Consider the following 16445-nt stretch of genomic DNA (forward strand, 5'->3'; position numbering starts at 1 on the left):
AATAAAACTTGAAACTTGAAAATGTAAACAACGGACTCTATCTACGAATAATTGGAATGAATGAATGACAGTCGATCTTAGTCGTAATACTGATTGATAGTGAATGCTAATGACTTTGTGTGTTGCAGAAATGTATTTAGTTTGTAACTGTAATTTCCTATCAATTAAAATCCTCTCGAAACTTGTAAAGTGTATGCTTAAACTAGACAAAGCTCGCTGTCTTTGCCGTTCACGCAAATAGAGCAAATATAAAAGATTCAGTATAGGTTATATTTCACTGATACTACCAGTTAGTAAGTCCATACTCTAAGAAACACGTCGGACAAATTTGGGCAGTTTTGACCGATTAAAATGTTGGAAAACTTGTATTATAATTTTACACGAAAATTGCCGTTATGTAACGATTTTTCGGCTGTCCATTTTCAAGAAGAATTATATTTCCTATGATCACAAAATTTTCTTTTATATGATGATATTAAATGCTCATAATTCTGCGCTTCTGATTATCAATATCTCTAATTATTAGAAATATATGGACATTTGCCTTCATTTCGAAGCTTTTTAACTTCATACCTATGATTTGAAAAAATAGGTACTATCTCTAAATAAATGTAATATTGTGTATATGGGTCGGAGGCTTCCATGCCCGTTAAAAAATAATTTAAAAAAAATTCTACAGTTCCTTTTATGAGTGGATTAAACTAGAGCTATCACTAAAGATGATGAATGTACCTCCCCTCCCCCCCCCCCCCCCCCCCCCCCCACCCCCCTATGCACTGACACAGTACATTGCAATTTGACGCACACAAGATTGCATAATTATGTGGACTGTATGTATATGGACTGTATGTATACAGTATAGTAACAAAAAACTAAGTCCCATAACTATGCAGAATATTTATCTAAAAGAACGTAACATGCACCATGCACAACTAGGGTTGGTACTGATCACTTGTGTGAAGTTTCATTAAATTGTGTGCAAGGGTTGGGAAGATTAGGCGCGCACAAGATTGCATATGCAGACTGTATGTACATAGTATGTTAACAAGAAACAAAGTCCCATAACTCTGCAATTTTTGTTGTTGAAAGAACCTAACATGCCCCATGCACAGCTACTGTTGTTACTGATCACTTATGTGAAGTTTCATTAAATTGTGTCAAGGGGATGAGGAGAGATGGTGCGCACAAGATTGTGTATATGTATATAGTATAGTAACAAAAAACAAAGTCCTGTTCTCTGCATTTTTTTCTGAAAGAACCTAACATGCCCCATGCACAACTACTGTTGTTACTGATCACTTGTGTGAAGTTTCATTAAATTGTGTCAAGGGGATGAGGAGAAATGGTGCGCACAAAATTGTGTCTATGTATATAGTAGAGTAACAAAAAACAAAGTCCCGTAACTCTGCAATATTTGTTTCTGAAAGAACCTAACATGCCACATGCACAACTACTGTTGTTACTGATCACTTGTGTGAAGTTTCATTAAATTGTGTCAGAAGGATGAGGAGAGATGGTGCGCACAAGATTGTGCCTATGTATATAGTATAGTAACAAAAAAAAAGTCCTGTAACTCTGCAATTTTTTTTTCTGAAAGAACCTAACATGCCCCATGCACAACTACTGTTGTTACTGATCACTTGTGTGAAGTTTCATTAAATTGTGTCAAGGGGATGAGGAGAGATGGTGCGCACAAGATTGTGTCTACGGACAGACAGACAGACAGACAGACAACCTGAAACCAGTATACACCCCCTTACAACTTTGTTGTCGGGGGGTACAATAAGAAAACCACAGTGTAGTAAAACGCCAGTATGAAATATCTGATATTTCTTTCATTTTTATTACAGCACATCCAATAATAACTCAGTTTAGTGAGAAAATTCCAGCCAGATTAAGAGAAAATGCGACTGTGGAAGTTTACTATTACTCCAATACAGCAGGATCTGAAGTGAAAATCTATAGAAATTTAAAAGGTACCAGACAAGCAGGAACTATATACAGTGTTTCAGATACTAGTGTAGAAGTTCACCTACCAGTGTTTTCACATACCATCAAAACAGATGGAACTAAAGCTCGAATCTTGATAAAGATACAGACGAAGGAAGACTTAGGGTTTTATGATGTTGTTGTGTCAAACGAAATAGATTCTTCCACTCGGACATTTGAAATAGTTCCGATAGGTAAGTAGACTTTTTGTTAATAGAATAATGTGTTTCACCCTGCACCTGGACTCGATATTGGTATTTTGTCTGGTTATCTGGAATCATCGAGACTATTCAATATTATTTTGTAGCAAAATCCCGTTTAAGCTGGTGCTAGGATTTGTGAAGGATGTTGCTCGTTTCATGAAACGTCATGCCAAAACACAAATATACTGTAGTCTGGTAGAATTTTATTTTTGCAGGGTTACGTTCTATGATTCCGCAAGGCATTCTAATAGTTTTTATACAAACTGTACTTAACATTTTTTGGCTATGTGTTGTTTGTAAAGTTTCAGCTACCGATGTTAATCATATCTGTTAGTGTTTTGCGGAAAGACCTTTGTTATTATTTGCAAGAACACACTACCACGTAGGACCATGATACCAATAGTCAAATTCAGTGAGCGGGATTTGACTGTGAGATATCAGATCATGTTTAAATTAACGCAAAATCAAGGCACATTTGATCAAACGCACTTTGTGCAAAATATTCAAAAACACACTGGGATAAGTATTTTTGTTGTCAGATATTGACCTTACTTGAAAAGGAATTGAACAAGAAAACAAGAGAGGACTCAACCATTCTTTTAAAATGCATCACTAAAATGCGTAACATATACATAATTTCCTTGCCCGCCAGCTTAGTTCAATTGGAAGAACGCAGATCTACGATTCGTGTAGTTATGAGATCAGTCCACGAGTGAAGCGTATGCTCCCTATGATGATTTGATAAAATACATTGTGTCTGAAATCATTCGTCCTCCACCTCTGATTCATGTGAAGAAGTTGACAGTTACTTACAGAGAACGAATAGTACTGGTTCAGAGACATTGATTTGTTTCAAATTATTTGTATATCAAAATGTTTAAGAAAATGATAAAAAATGGCGGTGTTAATGTAAAAAAAGTTATATCTTAGGGCCTCCAAGGGGACGATTATAACAAAATAAAACACGTGTGACCTGGATTCGGAGTTTCTTTGGAGGATTTGCACAGACAGTTGTGATATACAACCAACTTAAGAATATTTCCTTGTTTTGATATTAATTTATCATTTAAATGTAAAGTTCTTACTACTTTATTACACTATACTGTATTACTAGATTATTTCATAGTGAATTAACTCCTAATACAATCAACTTTTATGCCATGAACAATCTATTGATCTAATTGTGCTGATATTGGAATTTGAAAACAGTACATATCTTAAGATGATACAGGTTGAATGTCATATCGTCGCGTGAGTGGAACGATGCTCTATCTACCATTTTTTAAACGTGGCGAAAATCGCTTCCAAAGTTTAACTCTCGTCTAGTTTCTTTATTTCTGGGCGAAAAAGATGATAAATATATCTATTTGTTCCTTGCGTTTAGTTCTTTCAGACTGTAAATGCTTGCAAATGCATTTCGTTTTTACTTTTCTGCAATTATAAATTTTTCACTTTGGAGAAATTGGCAAATTTGAAAAAAATAAAAAGAAATGTTAAAGGTGTATTGCTCTATCTATATTTACAAAATTGGACATAGAGCAAGATAATATTTATTACAATTGTATATTGAAAATGGGGCAAGAGCTCTTAAACAGTAATTACAGTCGCTGTACTCACTTTGAAATTAAAGGAGGATTGGTTTTGGTTTTAGTATCGTCAAACTGACACAAAATTTTAGGCTATATTGCAACTTTTAAGATTTTCATTGTGGAGGAGGACTCTAGCTGCATTATTTTTGGCACGGGCGGATACCTGGGTACACAACTTCCTTCGTGTCAGCTTGATGGCTTCCTCACATGCAAAAGCAATGTTTCAAACAGTGGTTAGGGGCAGGTGTTCAAAAATCAGACGATTTGGACTGATTTGCCAATTTTTTACCATGCAGTCCAAATTGTTCAGAGTTAACTGAACTACTACGCTACAGACATAATTGACTATTAAACTAGGCATATTGGTCGAAATTATTTGCAGATGGGTATTCGTAAAACCCTATCGTAGTATTGTGTTAAACAACAACAAAAAGATTTTGAAGTTTAATTACTCAGTGACCGCAATAATTATTATCAACAATGAACAACATATTTAAAATCTTTTTTAGTCGTAACTATTCTACATGTATTTGCCAAATACAACTAGCTTTTCATTACGCTGTGTAAGATTTTCCATGTTTTGTTATCAGTTGGCATTAAGTTTGGCATACTACTAAGCATTATAACAATACCTAATAACATTGTCTTTGCAATTAGATATTCTCAGTAATAACTGTATTCTTTCACAAAACAACAGTTTTTATATTATGTTCAATTTCTGCATGTAACACAATGTGTTATTCGTGTCTCTTTTTAGCTATTAGTATAGGTGGATTGTATGGCGTCCATCGTCCGTCTTCCTGCGTCAACAATGTACTTAAAATTTCTCCTCTGAAACTACTGGTTATATTTATACCAAAACTTGGTCAGTAGAATTTTGAGATACATCTCTATCAAGTTTGATCAAATGGTTAATCTTCGCTCCTTTAAGGGCCACCAGAGCAGAAAAAATAGGAAAGACATTTAAAGAACTTCTCATGAACCGCTTGGTGGATCTTCATCAAACAGAGTCTGTAGCATCATTTTAATATCCTCTCCCAATTTTTTCAAATGGGAACGATTGGCCCCTTTGAGGGGTTAACAGAGCTAAAATTAGAAATGCCTTTAAATGATTTCTTCTCATGAACCAGTCGATTGATCTTCTTCAAACTTGATTTGTAGCATCATTATAAGAATCTTCACCAAAATTGTTCTGTTGGGGGCATTTGGTCCCTTTCAGGGGCTGCTAGATTTCAAAATAGAAATACCTTTAAACGACTTCTCATGAACCACTTGATGGATATTCACCAAACTTGGTCTAGAGATCAGTATAAGTTCCTTTCTCAAATTTGTTTGATTAAGAGCACTTTGTCCCTCTTAGAGGCAACTAGAGCTACAAATAGAAATACTTTGTCATAAAACCGCTTGACGGATCTTCATCAGAGATGGCCAGTGGCATCATTGGAGGGCTCTCTTCCAATTTTATTCAAACGGAGGCTGTTTGCTTATTCTAGGGCTAAAATGAAAATACCTTTAATGACTACTCTGCTTCTAATGAACCACTCAGTTGATTGTCATTATTCTTGGTCCGTAGCATCATTATAAGGTCCCTCCATTTTTTTTTAATTGTGGGTTGGGGTGGGGGCGCTTGGCCCTCTAAAGGGCCACTAGACCTAAAGCTACAATTGCCCTTAAATGACTACTTCTTAACCGCTTGATGGATCTTTATCAAACTTTTATTAGGTCCTTTAACAAATTTATTCAATTAGTGTGGCCTTTAGGCTGCCAGAGTTAAAAATAGAGATATATTTTACTAAGTTCCTCTCAAACTCCTGAATGGGTCTTCATAAAACCTTGTCTGAAGCATCATTATAAGGTCCTTTACATTGTTATGTCTTATAGTCAAATAGGGACACTTTGTCCCTTTTAGGGACCACTAGAGTTGAAAAAGAAATAACTTTAAATGATTTCTTCCGATGGTTATGTGTTTTGGTGCGTGACAGCAAAATGATGATAAAAAATAATGACCAGCTTAAAAGATTTTCACCAACCCTAGTTAGAAGCAAAGTCAGATGGTTAAGGTTTCCTTCAGTTGAATGATTTAGACCCATAAATTAGGCCTCTTGTTAACTTTTCACATAATTCTGATAATTAAATCAAGGCTCAAAGATATTACATCGCAAATAATATGTCCCGGTCATACCTTTCATACTAATCTTATTGTATATATTCATTTTAGTTTCTGCATGTCGTACTCAAAACTGGTGGTATACATTTCAACTTAATACTGAGTATCATAACAAGAATTCATAGCATTAATTTTACAACTAACCATTTGCAGTCACAGCAGATATGTTTCATATTCAGTACAGTTACATCATGTGATACTTTAACAGTTTTGTGGCATTGATTTTGATTCACACTAACCATTTGTACTAAGTACTGACTACTTGAAATTCTAAGAAACATCTATTCTCTCTCACAAACACAACCGTTATTTATATTCCTCGCAGTTTCGTCATGTACGTACTTTCATTTAGCCTCCGTTTGAATTTCACCATTGCATTCCGTATTTGATATTTGTCTTTGTTTTTAAGTACATTTCATTTTCTCTGGTGACAAGGGTTGCAAGTTTAACAATAGGATATTGCGTTTGGTAGTAGGGATACTGTACTGCCAGTTCTTGTTGTCCTACAAATGCTGCATTCAGCAAAATTGCCATAGCTAATTAGCTAAAAAAGTGATCAACAACAAAATTAGTTGGCGCCTTATTGTAACTTTGTAAAGTAATGTATGTTCTGTTTTGGTTTTATTTCTACTGCTCTTAATAGACAGTAACTTACTATCACAAATTTGCTTCACGGAAACATGTTTGCAAATACCGCTGTTATATTCAGTGGTATTTCTTAAGATACAGCTTCAGAATGACGAAAATAGTTTCTATCCGAAATACACATCACTAAAGGTTTGTTGCAAATCTTGCTTGTATTTTCTTGCCTATTGCTTGACAAAGCTATGTGTTTGCATAAGTAATAAAATTATAAAATAATTAATCTATGTAAGCAATTTAACCTATGCATGTCGTGTAGATAGGCATTCTAAGTGTATTTCAAACATGCTACAACTATGCCTATCCGCCATATTTTGTTGTGATCACATGCATGTAACTGTGCATTCTATCGGTTAAAATGGAGTTAGAGCAATTCTGGATTAAGTTACCTGGAGATAGAACACTCCTTTACAAAGTCTAATGATGATCACCTGATGTAAGTTTATGTGTATGAGTGGTCAGAATAATTTTAAACATTACAGTGCTTTAAGTCCTGGAGATAGAGTACTTTAATTGTTACTGTTACATTCAAACAGAGGACATGGAGCAAAGTATTACACAGGATCTTCCTCTATGACGTCAAAAGTTACGTTTTCTTGCTCCAGAATGATAGAGCTCGACGAGACAAACAAAATGATATAAAAATCTCATTTTTTTCAAAAAATGGAGATAGAGCACTATAAGAATCAGGCGACGATATGTAACATTTGCTGACGTACATGTATTGCAGAAGTTCAAGACAACAGTTCAGCAGTTACACCAGGTGTTGTAGGCGGAGCCATTTCGGCTGTGATCGTTATAGCGGTAATAGTAGTTGTAGTAGTCCTAATCCGAAAGGGTGCTATAACAAAAGGTAAGTTTGTCTGTATCCTGTTTGTTTTACCTCCGTTTGCATTGGCAGGTGTTGCGTCTTTCTTCTGCTAACCGTACATTCACATATTCCTTATCGTAAATTATTTCATTTAACCTCTAAACGACTTTTGATATACATTTTTTTCCAAAATTTCACTTGTTGATTATCATTATTGAGAAATGGTATATCATTTATGGTCAGTTATAGTCAATCGTTACTATCAAAGTATGTTAACAATTTATATCAATTAAAATAAATGTAAATTGGTAATGACTAATCTATTATGTACTAAAAGTCAAATTACGTAAGCACGTTTATTCAAATTGTTAGTTAAAATAAAGAATTAAATCCTTAATGTTCTGTTTTCCGTTTTAAGACAGCCTCAGAACAAGGATATACAGCGCATTCAGGTAAATGTATAATACAAGATTTATATACTATGCCATATATTGCTTTTTACCAAACAATAAATTCCTTCTTCAATTTTACGATGTATACATAGCTAAGGCGAACGCTTAAAACATAAGTGAAATTCTCACAATAAGCTGAGATAACTTCAAGTTACACTCTACGTGTAGTAAAGATGTGCAAAACATATAAATTGTCAATCATGTCAGACCCAGTGAAATATCTTGTATTTAAAATATAGAACATGACGTCCTGAAAAAGTCGACACACCCTGTGATATTTATAAGGTTCTTCATTCAAAAACGGTGCTAATCAGATCTCATGAAGATAGAAAAAACTATTTTTGTATTCAATGTTTTTCATTTGATAACACAGATGTGTTGGGAAAAAGCAAAAGGAGCCGACAGTGGGGGAAACAGATGGTCAAGATAACTCCATGTAAGTAGAACAATTGCTAACTTAAACAGTTTTGGGTATAAACTGTTTAAATAAGATCAACACATAAAATGAACAAATGTTTCATTTAAATGATATTTCTTTATATAACGCAACGATATCATAGTAATGGTCTATTTGAATGTTATCTACATAATAACAATGCATTCGATATCAAATTAGTTGATATCATATCTATTTGATAATAACGTTAATAAATAGATAATATATTGCAGTAGACTAAGTAATGTATGAAACTTAAATTGTTGTAGAAGGATGTATGAACATCTACAATCTACCCAAGATAGACGGACGACGAATGTGTATGATGCTTTGAAAGGTATGATACGGCATAATGCCAATTTTAGGAAATCATCTTCAATTTTACGAAATTTTCGCCAATTTTAAGAAATCATTCTATCTGCTATACAGTACACTATTCACAATTAGGCCTAAAATGTATACAGACAGTAAACGCATGTGTTGTTTGTGATAAATACAATGTATATTGTGCTGTGTTCCTTGTGATAAATAAATTATGTTTATAGGTAAACAATATTTTATATAGCAAATGTTAAAGATACATTCTTAATAAGCTATATATTTACTGTATTATTTTCAGTCGAAGCCACAGGAATCAGGTTAGTTGCAGCATACCATATCTTTCTAAGCAGCTAAAACTGAAACTAATAAGATGTCTAAGACTATACAATATTACATTTGCTTTCAATTACATAATCATTAGCTGTACATGTATGCCGAAATGGCTTTCTTAATGTTAATCAACATCATTCAGCATTCATATTTAAAAGTGACAACTTTCTATTTCAGCAAGAACCAATATGCAAACCTTCCACAGACAGTTTCTACATCTCCTCAATATATAAACATTTCAACAGGTATTTAGCATTATGTTTCATAAATCTTCAGATTTCATGTAGTTGAGAGCTTTTTTCCATATATCATGATCTTGTCAACCTTTTCTTAATTTGGCAAAAGATTGCAATTAGAATGAAATGAGATTCGAAGCTGACAAACTGAGAAAACTTCATACAAACATAATTTTTATTACAGGCAAACAGATCAAAAATGTTAACCAGACATACGAAAATTTGAAACTGCGTTCGGAAATGACAGGTGGAAAATAAATACATTCACGATAGTTTTGTACCAAAGTTATTACAGGCAGTAAATGACAGTCGCACCAGCTTGATTAGACAAGTGATGAAAGCTGATATAGTTGTATTTCGGTTACTTTAACAAAGCATAACCCTATGTTGAGTCCCTTTTATAAAATAAGATACACATTCCATAGAAAATGCATACTAGTTTGTGCAAATAGATTTTATTTGATGACAGAGAAATGGGCACTGATTTTCCCATTCAGTCTAATTCATTTACTATATAGGTTTGTTGAAAAATAAGTTGTTTGGAGTTCGTTTGATTGATTTCGCTCTCAGTATAGATTCTTCTTCTTTGTTGAAAGTAAAACAAAGTAAAGCTTTTTTCCTATTACTTGGTGAGTATTATTCTGTATGTTTGAAAGTCTAAACAAACTACAGCAAATATCGAATGAGGATTTTAACAGAAAATATTCGTTGCCGCTTGATCCTAACTGAGAACAGCGTGATTTATTATATGTGTGTTAATAAATGTGAGTATATATACATAGAAGTTTGCATTATTTGTTTGTTTTGGATTTTATATTATTGAACGGGTGCATGTAGGGCAGGTGTAATGAAGTATTTCGACCCCCATAGAATAACGACCCCCGGTCATTATTCTATAGAAAATGTGACTCCTTTCCTGTAAAATATTGACTCCCCTTATAAAAAACTGACACCCTTTGAAAACTCTATAGAATAACGACCCCCCGGTCCTTATTCTATAGAAAAACTGACCCCTCCAAGTAAAATACTGACTCCCTAAAGATGACTCCCTTCGAATCTCATAGAATAACGACCCCGGTTATTATTCTATAGAAAAAGTGACTCCTTCCATGTAAAATACTCACTGCCGAAATTACTACATTCGAACTCTCATACTATATCGATTCCCGGACATTATTCTATTTAAAAAAGTTACTCTTTCCGTGTAAAACACCGGCTCCTAAAAAGACTTTCGACGATAATATCTATTAAAAAGTGATCCCCACCAAACCTAACGGACAATTTTACTAGATCTACAACTCTAATACCCACCATTGCCAATAGTTAACATTTTGATTGTACTACTACTACTGGTGCCGCTACTTCTATTGCTATTACTACATGTACTTCTTCTTCTTCTTCTTCTTCTACTACTACTACTACTTCTGCTACTACTTCTATAACTGCTACTACTGATACTACTATACCTGCTTCCACTAATACGTCTGGTACATCTACCTCTTCTTCTCCTGCTGCTGTTGTTGCTGTCACTTATTCCTCTGCTGCTGCTGCTACTACTTTCTATTGTTGCCGCTACCGTACTTTACTGCCACTGATAAGTATTGCAACTTCTATTAATACTAAGTTCTATGCTAGCAGTTTCTTGTGCAGTTTTCTTCTGAAGAATTACTTCATACCGAAGTTTGCAGGAATTATTGACACTGGTGTGTTTTGTGAACGTATTGTGAATTGTTATTTTCCTGAAAAAAATGTATACACCAAGATACAGCGTCTAGAAATAGAATCCCTTTTCCCGTTGCGGAATGCTCTGATTTCTGTGTCAAGTGATGGTATCTGGGGCTAATGGTCAAACGGAAGGACGGACGGACGGACAAGGGCAAATCTATATGCCCCCCTCCCCCGAGTGGGGGCATAAAATGCAGCAATTAGGCCTTAGATACATGAGTTATCACTAAATTTGACCAAATGACCGGGGGTCGTTTTTTTTATGGGAGTCAATATTCTTCGTGAGGTTCAGTTTACTTCACGTGGGGGAGTCATAGTACTATGATCTGGAGGTCATAATACTATGACCGGGGGGTCACTTTTTCTATAGAATAATGACCGGGGGGTCATTATTCTATGGGGGTCGAAATACTTCATTACACCTGCGCAAAAGAAGCATCACATTTGCGGGAAACTGTCTACGCTCGAAATTTTTAACATATAATATCGTATTCATGACATACGAATGCAAGTGTATGAATAATGGTTGTACAAAATGTGATTAAACAAATTATTTTGGAACATTTTATCAGATATATATCTATAGGCCGGCATCTAAATCAATACACTACCAAAGCCTGTAAAGACAATCATTTCGCCTGCCAACTTAGCTCAGTAGGGAGAGCGTTGGTATACGGAACGAATCGCGAGTTCGATCCCAAAGCGGCGCGTATGTTCCCCGTGGCGATTTGAAAAAAGACATTGTGTCTGAAATCATTCGTCCTCCGCCTTTGATAATTCATGTGGGGAAGTTGGCAGTTACTTGCGGAAAACAGGTTTGTACAGAATCCAGGAACACTGGTTAGGTTAACTGCCCTTCGTTACATGACTAAAATACTGTTGAAAAACGCCGTTAAACCCAAAACAAACAAACAAAAGAAAAGCCATTCATTTCATATAAAAGTGAACTTAAGGATGGTTTTGGGACCTTTCATTCTTACTTACCTTTAGTATTGTTCAGTATTTATGTATCCTTAATACAGGACGTAGGCATGGGCAATATCACTAAGATGATTTCCAACCTAGAGTAACATGGGTACAAGTACGGGAAGGAAAGTACATGGATGGCATATCGCATGCTGGAAGAAATTTTTGATCATCAACGGGGTTTTGACCACGATTAGATGTACAATTTGCATCAAAACTTTGGCTGCAAAATGTCCCAAAATCAGAACTTCTATAATTGATCAGATATACAATTGGAAAATGGAAGAATTTGAGACTGGAAAGACTGTCCCTTCCAGTCATGTGTTTCTTGTTAAAACTTTGAGTGGACATCTGAGCAACAGTGAACTAGATCAACTAAACATGCTTGTTGATGAAATAAGACAAACACGAATTAACATGCAACACTACATACATGTATGTAAAACACTAAACAAATTGTTTAAGATACTTTAATCAGCAATCTTTAAGTGCCGTGTGGCGGCTGTAAAAGGTCTCCCCGTACTTGGATTCAGTGTTGTTATATTTTCTGGTCCTTTGGGATCATGGAGTCCATTCAACATATGTGTAATAGAGTTCCGCTTAAGCCGGTGCTAGGGGGCGTGAGAGGTGTTGCACATTTCATTACCTCTCATGAACAGACTCAATCAAACCGAGTCTGCTATTATTCTTTTTGGTTGCATTCTTTGCTTTCAAAGGATCTTTTTACAGATTTTATTTACCACTTGCACATGTACTTAACAAATGTAATAAAGTTCAAACTACTATATTGTACTTTTTTTTCTATATTCAATTATCTATTTTTAGTACATTTAGCCTTTCTTTTGTCTACTTTTTCTTGCAAAGCTCTCGTCTTCTGTTCCCTTTTCTCCTCTTTCTGCTTTTTTTTCTGCTCGGCCTCAGCAATTTTCTTTCGCTTGCCCGCCTTTTGTTGCATTTTCACCCTAAAAGCATTTTTTTAACTTTGTGAACTATTTTCTAGACAATACAAGAAAGGGATGGGGTGGTGCTAACAGAGACTTTATTTTGGGTTTGGCTCTAGTACAACGACCAGTTATATATAAGAGGTGTACCATTTGTATAGGCTTCATTAAATAGGCGTTTTTTGTACGTCCGTAATAGCTGTTTCTAATACAGACAGTGCCGAAGTAAAATTTAACTCTGTGACTATGCTGTTCTGGTTATTTGCGGTGTTGTTATCACCAGATACAAATGGCTCAGGCACAGCTTGTGGGCCAACCTGTTCTTCTAGCAGTTTAAGCATACCTTGTTCAGCTAGGTCCACAACCCCGTCGTCGCCATGTATATCGAGCTTATCAACAATAATTGCACCGACAGATTCCAGGTCAGCATCTACACACTCAGAAGATAGTACGTTAATACATGACATTTCAGCATCTACTGAACTACAGGTGGGCATTGATGACGTATGACCTACAGGCACTGCTGTATAATCTGAATCACGCGCTACAGAGGAAGTGGCAGTTGCAGCGTACAACTCAGCCGGGGCGTAAGCTTCGTCTGGGATTAGTCCTGGTTTGTATGGACAAAGCCCGCTGGCCTCCAAACCAGCCTTTATGTTATTTAGTCATTGCTCTTTCCCATGCTTGTTTCATTGACCTAAAACACGACTCTTCTACCGAGTAACAGCCATTTGTGTCTTAAACAACATTTATATATTCGAAGGGTTTTGTATAAAAGTTAAACGATACGAATTGCTGTGTCTTTACGTACCCTGTTGTTTAACTGAAAAACGGATCCAACCTGTCAAAAGGCAGACGTTTTACTGGGAAGTTCTACAAATATGATGTTTCACGTCTTGCAATATCAATCATTTCCACATGATGGGTCATGTCCATCCATTATCAGGAACTGTGGTCTGTCCCGGCCAATGTTTGCAAGTAATGTTTCGACAAACCACAGCTCACTGATTCCTTTCTTTGTCCAACCGCTGTCTGAGTGGCCAGTGAGTTTATCAGGATATAATTCACCATTATATTTCGATAAACCACCGAAAAACATAAAATAAAATATTATAATTATTATTATTATTAAACACGATTACCAATGGTAAAATGTTCAGTCATTTTCATGCCATGTAGGTCGTTCACTGTTTTCTAACTCTTATAAAAGAAGACTAAACGAACTCACTTCTTCAACCACACTAGCTTCGGACATTTATAAATAACGTATGTTTTCAGCAAATCTTACCTCAAGAGGCATTTTCAGTAGTCATTTAAAGATCTTTTAGTTTTTCTTGGTACATTGACGTGGGATGGTATTACAGTCCCTGCAGCATTTCTGCATGCTATAAGTGTAAATGTTTCTCTTCTATTGCAGGAGTTCGCATTTACCATTTTGCTTCCCTTCTTTGCACCTCTGTACTTAACAGAATTGCTTACAGTGTACATTCCTAGCAGACAAGGTTTGAGGTCGTCTGAAAATTCTGTATGGCGTTATATTGTTCCATACAACAAGTGCTAAACATTCAATGATAGAAGTTTCTGTACTATTGGTCCAAAACTTTGGAATGAACTGCCGTTAGAACTACGCAAAAGTAAATCAATTGACACATTCAAAAAAAAATCTTTAAAAGACACTTTATTTCAGAGATTTCACGGCATTGTTTTAAATTTTTGATAACTGTTTATCATGCGAATACAGCAGGTGATGTGATAGTTCTTAAGATTTTGTAAAAGGTTTTACATTTCAACATTTATATCTCCATGTTTTGTTTAATAAACGCACTTGTTGGTAGGTCTCTATGTGTAGGGTAGTGTGTAGTATTTCTTTCTTAAATAGTATATGATGGCACCATTAACGGGGGCGGGGGTGTTGAACCTCTATATGCAGTTTGTCTGGGTGTACCAGTTGCTTTAAGCACTGGTATTAGCAATAGGGGTAAAATATGACCTCAAGGGGAGGGGTGCAGTCATGACTGTTTATTACAATAAGGCCGCTATTATTATTATTGTCATTATTAATATTGTTATAATAACTATTATTATTATATACAACGGCATTGAATATATCATTGTATAAAAATTATTCATTTTCAGTTTCAACAAAATATCTAAACATATAAAAATAAGTAAAGGATTCTAATAGGAAAGCAATACATGTAATGATAATGGACTCGAAATGTGGCACATTTACTTTAAGGTCTTTCAACAGTGTTTATATATAAGAGCCGATAGTTCATCAAACCAACATTAATCTGGAATGAATGTTAAGAGATGTGTGCGACGCCAATTTCTTTATGTTTTTAGATTCAGAAACGCGTGATTTAGACAGTAAGTACTGGATATATCATAGTACTTAGCGTGTTCCTGGATATCGCATTCGGTTTTCGTAGATTTCCCAAGCTTCATTGCTTTCAATGCCTAAGTAAATTACTGACCCAGCAAAATCCTCTCAATACGAATACAAAATCTAGGAACAAGCCACTTTATTAATATCTCTATTTCGTTTACTGTCTTTATTTTAACAGTGAAATACAGAATTTATTTGATTGTCACACAAAAGCGCTATAACGGCCAAGTTTTTTTAATTACCAAATGATGGCAATCCTTGTCATGGCCAAATGCCTTCCTGAAGCAGTTTTTTCCGGTGTCCTCAAACAAAATTCTGGATGTCTGCTCTTCAGACCTCTCCACCACTTTTCCGTCGCAACACCACCTTTAAAGACACGCCTTCTGACTCTGTAAATAAATTTACCAGCAAAACGCAAGAAAAACTGTTTTGGAAAGCCAATTCTAAGTTCAGCTCTCTTTATAGCATACTCTATGAACTCTATTTCCTTTGCTACATGTAGCAATGTTGCCTTACCCCACTAAGTCCCTAACTGAACTTTACCCGACGTGTTGTCGGGCAAAGTCATCATTGGTACGACGTAATTTTTTGCCGCTGCACGGACACCCAGTGTACCCAGTGTACCCAGTTTTACTTTATGTACCGCACTACGTAATGTTTCCTTGGTACAGGGTATCTAAAATTCAACAAAATAAACCTCTTTCAGAAATAAGGGCGCAGTTTAAAGGAGTTCATCACAATATTTTGTGCGCAGCTCAATCGCGCAGCAAGCGATATCCACTGTAAAGTTCAGAATTCGCCGCCGAAAGTGCATAATTGTCGGATATGAGGGCACTCGCGCAAAATATATCGTATGTACTGACAATATAGGTCGTGCATCCATATTTTACCTTTAAAAGTGATGGTGTTTTATTGGAGGAGTAGTTGTAGGAAGTGCTCGAATCGAATACATTGTGGACAGCCAATTTGAAAGTAAACTATTTCGTCCAGTAATGATGCAGCCGACTCCAAGTCAAATAAAATTCCAGAAAATCTTAAAGTAGATATATCTCCTTCAAGTTCAAATGTGACTTCCTAAAAATGTTGTTATACTTTTTGTGCCCATCCCGAATTTCACGTAGTAAGACCAGAGTTTATGGCCCCTGATAGTCAAATTGTACATAAAGGGTATAAACATTTGTGTCGCATGTACCTCAAAATTATATGCGCCAAGAGTCATGAAACCACACAAGAATTAAATTCAGAATG

Source organism: Mercenaria mercenaria, unplaced genomic scaffold (genome assembly GCF_021730395.1).
Source record: "Mercenaria mercenaria strain notata unplaced genomic scaffold, MADL_Memer_1 contig_3162, whole genome shotgun sequence".
Taxonomy (NCBI): Eukaryota; Metazoa; Mollusca; class Bivalvia; order Venerida; family Veneridae; genus Mercenaria; species Mercenaria mercenaria.